The sequence below is a fragment of the Pinus tabuliformis genome, chromosome 7 (genome assembly GCF_031772625.1).
Source record: "Pinus tabuliformis cultivar Carrire ecotype Pingquan chromosome 7, CPIR1, whole genome shotgun sequence".
NCBI lineage: Eukaryota > Viridiplantae > Streptophyta > Pinopsida > Pinales > Pinaceae > Pinus > Pinus tabuliformis.
The window spans coordinates 1,963,194,528-1,963,199,905 of record NC_142293.1 but is presented as its reverse complement, the minus strand read 5'-3'; the positions used below and the strand labels follow the sequence as shown (position 1 = coordinate 1,963,199,905).

General features: G+C 39.6%; 1 pseudogene; it reads left to right on the top strand.

Annotated features, from left to right (window-relative positions):
• The first annotated feature begins 704 nt into the window (after positions 1 to 704).
• On the top strand, positions 705 to 1,656 carry LOC149256322 (cold-responsive protein kinase 1 pseudogene; annotated as a pseudogene).
• Positions 1,657 to 5,378: the final 3,722 nt, after the last annotated feature.

Below are 5,378 nucleotides of genomic sequence, written 5' to 3'. Positions count from 1 at the left end.
TTTATTTTTATAAATAGAAGTTTCTTTTTGCCTGTTGTTGTTACACCGTAAGTCGAAAAATACTTGACGTCAAAAATCCCCGTTGCTGTTACACCAAAAGTGGTTGACGTCAAATCACCGTTGCTGTTACACCGTAACTCAAAAAATACTTGACGTAAAAAATTTACGTTGCTGCAACACCACGAACAGCGTTGCTGCAACACAAGTTACAACAACTGAAAAAAAAACTGCGTTGCTGCAACACCAGTTACAGCAAAGCGATTTTTTTCTGTTTTCGCTATATTAAAACAGAGTATTATTTTGATCAGTTTTTGATCCTGAGGCAAAGTAGAGTATTATTTTATGCTCTGTTCTTGTGTTTTTGAATTATCAGAAATCCCGAAAACAGAGTATTACTCTCTGTTCATATTTTTTTTGTTGTTTCGGAATTTATCAGAAAATTCCCAATAGTGGAAACAGAGGATTTTTCCACTGTATTTTGTTTGGAATAACCAGAAATTCCCGACAGAATCTAGTGAAGTTGCTTGGTTGATCCGTGAAAAGCTCAGAAAGGCTACTAGTTTACAAATACCTCCAGAACAGCAGTCTCAACAAGATTCTATTCAGTAGATTCTCTCTCTTTAATTACCTAGTCGCTGCATAGATCCTTGACCTGTTCGAGTTTTACAATGTAGCTTGCTAACGTTTTTGCTTGTTGTCATGCAATGAATGCAGATAAAACAAAACACCATTTGCTTGACTGGAGAGAGAGGTACGAAATCATAGTTGGAACTGCGCGTGGGCTGGCCTATCTTCACGAGGAATCTAAGATTCGGATCATCCACAGAGATATTAAAGCCAGCAATATTTTACTTGACAATAAATACAGACCCAAAATAGCAGACTTTGGTTTAGCCAAACTCTTTGGAGAAGATCAGAGCCACGTTAGCACTAGGATTGCTGGAACTTTGTAAGAATTCTCTTCAGACTTCAATATCTTGATGTCCCCAACTTTATTAATAAATTATAGGATATGAACCCATTACAATTCACATCTGAGAGAAATCATCATATAATTTTAAGAAGGTTAAGATATGTGGATTTCATTGTGCAGTGGTTACATGGCGCCTGAATACGCCTTCCGTGGACAGCTGACAGAGAAAGCAGATGTACTCAGTTTCGGAGTAGTCGTTCTTGAGATTATCAGCGGAAGAAAGAACCAGAGTTTGCCCCAACACACGGAATTTCTTCTCGAGGCCGTATGGTCACGTAGATCTCATTTTTAAAATAAAATTGCTAGTAAAACGTCCATAGAATTATGGTCAATCTTAATTCATGGTTTATATTTTGTGGATATTGGTCAAATACCAGACATGGAGACTATATAAGGAAGAGAGAACGTTAGAACTTATGGATCCCTCATTGGAGGGCAGTTATTCGTGCGAGGAAGCGATGAGAGTGATTAAAATTGGTCTTCTATGCACCCAAGCGGCTGCAGCGTTGCGGCCTACAATGTCCCGCGTGGTGTCGATGCTAACGAGTGAGCGAGAACAAATTTCTTCGCCGACAAGGCCCGCATTCGTAGATGTGGAGAGTGTGAACACACCTCACCAAATTCGGCGTCCTAGCCATTCTGGAGGTGTCGATCCTTCATCAGGCACTTTGGAGCTCAGGTGAAAATCAGCGAATGGTAAAATTTATAGAACTTATTTGTCAACCGGCAATGGCAATGTATATAATAATTATTGCTTCTATTAGTAAATGGGCGATGATGATTTTAGTCAGGTCGTCAAATTTTTTTTTTTAAATTAAAATTGTGGAGATGGCTTTGGAATTATTGAATAAAATCGTGGAAACGCTTTGGAATCATTGAAACTATTGATGGATAGTCAGTTTTTTTTTGGGTAACTTACATGGGATTGAATTTTGAATTTCATTTTTTAAGTATTATTTGAAAGAGACCGTTAATAAATTCTGAATTTTAAATTTTGAATAAATCTCTTAAATAATGGATAAAAATAAATAAACTCTTTTCCTTATTATATAAACAAATAATAAATTATTTTGTGAATATAAAATATTTAAATAATAATAATAATAACTATATTATTTCAAACACTTGTGGAGGAGCGATGGCGGCTGTTCATGAGTTTAGGGTTACAGAAGAACCGATCTGCGCCGCCGCGGCCCCAAACGATCAGCTCTGCTTTGGAACGGCTAGAAGCCTGATCGCTGGATCCTCAGAGCTCGACTCTACCCTCGGGTTCTGGCTCGGATCCTCTGCTGGAAAGAAATTTCAAGACTCGAACCACAACAAACAGAGAACGGAGTGCCTGGCCTCCTACTGGGCGCAGGACGAGTTTCTCAGGGCGGCTCTAGAAATCTCTCCTCGCCGTACAAGGTTATTTGCTCCAAAACAACCGGTCCCTACCCAATCCCGGTTTGATGCGCCCTCCTCCGAGAATGCCCTGCCCAGGACAGGCAGATCTGACTGCGTATATGGAGAAAAGAGGCGATCGCCTGTTCCCCTGCCCCTTTTTGGAATGCCGTGGCTTCGATCTGCCGAACAATGGCTGGTTTTCAAGGGATCGGTTGAAGACCAAGTACGAGATGGGAGAGTGGGTCTGGCTCCCCGGTGGCTTGGGGTTTCTCTGCTCTCTGTAGCGCAGATCTGGGCAGTAACCATCTCGGCAGCGGGAAAGTTAAAGATCCGGACTCCCCTCTCCAAGATCCCTATTAGTCGAGGGATCCAGGTCCCCATGTCTCATACAGGTCCTTCAGATACTTCAAAGGAATGCAGGAGAACCGATCAAGACAAGCCTGCTCCCCTTCTTGTGCTGGGAAACCAACAAGCAGAAGAAGCCAGGCAAAAAACAAAAATAGCAATAAAGGATTCAGGTCTAGAAGCAACCCAAATTTTCATCAGAACCCTGTCAGGGAAAACAATCTGCATGCAAATAAGAACAGGGATGCTGATAAAAAATTTAAAGGACGAAATACAAGAATCTTTAGGCATATCAGCAAGTTTGCAGAGCTTGGTCTATGCAGGACACATTTTACAGGAAAAATTTACAGTGCAACATTATGGAGTAGTGAGAGATTCAACAATTTTTCTGAATTTGAGGCTGAGAGGAGGAAGCTTCGGAACTAGCTCAAAGGGCACAGGTTCATTCAAGGATGCTGTCAAAGGAAAAGGGGAAGCCACCAACAAGCCAGCACCACCACAAGATCTGCCTGGTCCTTATATAGTGGAGCAAAGTGAGCAGAATCCAGTACTGATAATCGATAGGCCGGAGGTAAACAATTTTCATGCTGATTTATCTTCATTGGCAGTAATTTGTAGATTCAATGGCTTTTGGCCCAAAACAGATGCTTTACGGCAATGGATCTATACCACATGGACACAAAACTGTGATATCCTTTTATGCTCCAAAGGATTTTTTATTGTAAAATTCGACTCAGTTGAGGAAAAAGACCATGTCCTCCATCAGGGGCCATGGTTCTGGGGCAATGCAGGGCTCTTTACGACCCCCTGGTTTCCGGGTTTTGACCCCTCCTCTATGGTGGTCTCCAAAATGCCGGTATGGGTCAGGCTACATAATCTCCCGCTTCACTTTTGGGTCCCCAAAGTTTTTGAGGCAATGGGAAATGCAATAGGTAAATACATCAAGCAAGACACCGAAAGAATTGCTAGGTGCATACATACCTTTGCAAGAATCTGTGTCGAAGTCGACCTTAGTCAAGGGCTTCCTGACAGTATTATCTTGATCCATAACAACTCCCAGTGGAAACAGCCACTAGATTACGAAAACACAGCTTTCAGATGCAGAGGCTGTCAACAGACAGGTCATCTCCGTAGTAACTGTCCACAAGCCAAAAAGGAAAACAGGAGGAACAAGAAACAAACAAAAAAACCAAGAGGCTGGCAACACACAGAGAACCTAGACGAAGAAACAGTAGACGAGGAGGCAGACAACCCTCCACCTGGACAAGACGATGATCCAAATGGGGGCGAAGCCGCGGCTGCCTCTCCCATAGCACCTAGTCAAGTTCACATGATGCCAGAATCAGAGATTTTGGCAGCACAGGGAAGGTTGGCCTCTTTGTCGAAGAAAAATCTAGTTCTCGAAGACACTAGCGGGGCTAAAAGACATCACTCTCCAGAACACTCTGATACAGATAAGGACGCGCCTCGTACTATGGAGGATTCCTCTCTAGTCCTTTTTTCATCCTCTCCAACCCAAGGAGAATGGAGAAAGGTTGAGAAGAAAAAGGGGAGAAAAACTTAATCTCCCTCCCTCTTTGTATTAGGCAAAAAATGTTATTGTTGAAGCTACTTGTACATAGTGTTAGTTAATATGTATTCTTCTTGCTACTATTCGGGAGGCTGCTAGCCTCATTATGCATATGCTTAGGCATCTACAAAATGTAATTTCTTTAAGATTTAATAGAAATTACGACTTTTTCTACGGGAAAAAAAAAACTATATTATTTCAATTATATATTAGTATAAAGCACCCTTGCTCCATTAATTACATCACTAAAACTAGATATCACAAATCATGATACAGTTAAGTGTTTAAGCTCTCTATGTAAACATTTCAAATTGTTTACCGTGAGAACGACTATGGAATTTAGTTTGACAATAAATTTATTCTGAGTGGAATTCAATTCACCTTATCATGCATAAGATGAAAGATTATTTGTAATTACATAAAAATGTTTTTATTCTCTTTTTATTTAAAATTGTTGATAATGTGACTTTTGTTTATTCATTTAAATTTGTTCATAATATTTATATAATAAAATGAGAATGTGGTTATTTTTAAATTATTTTATGGTGTTTATTTATATTATTCAGTATAAATGTCAATTAGCCTTTTATTGTTTTTATGTTTTTTAAATGACAAATGTTTATGGTTTTTTTTTTAAATGTTTATGGTTTTTTTCTTAACTTTTTTCAAAGTTCATAAAGAAATTAATTTTTCTTTTATTAATATATTACTAATGGCTAAGCAAAGCATTTTCTGAAGGAGAAACATTAGTCGCGATGTGTTGGATCATTTACATGGTGCACTCCACTTGGCCGAAATATTTCCATGTGACATGCAATTTTTTCATTCACATATTCTTTTGTTGTAGTCACGACAGTTTGGATCATTTACATGGTGCACTCCATCTGACCGAAACATTTCCATGTGACATGCAATTTTTTCATTCACATTTTCTTTTGTTGCAGTCACGACTATCTGTTATCACTTAGGTTGTCCTTCTGGTCGGCATCAAAAGGATACGGCCTAGGTAACCACAGACCAATCTTTGGACTGCAGGTTCTAGCCCACCTGCAATCAGAGAGGGCTCTCTCTTTTTTGATTTAGCTTTATTGATAATGTTTTAGG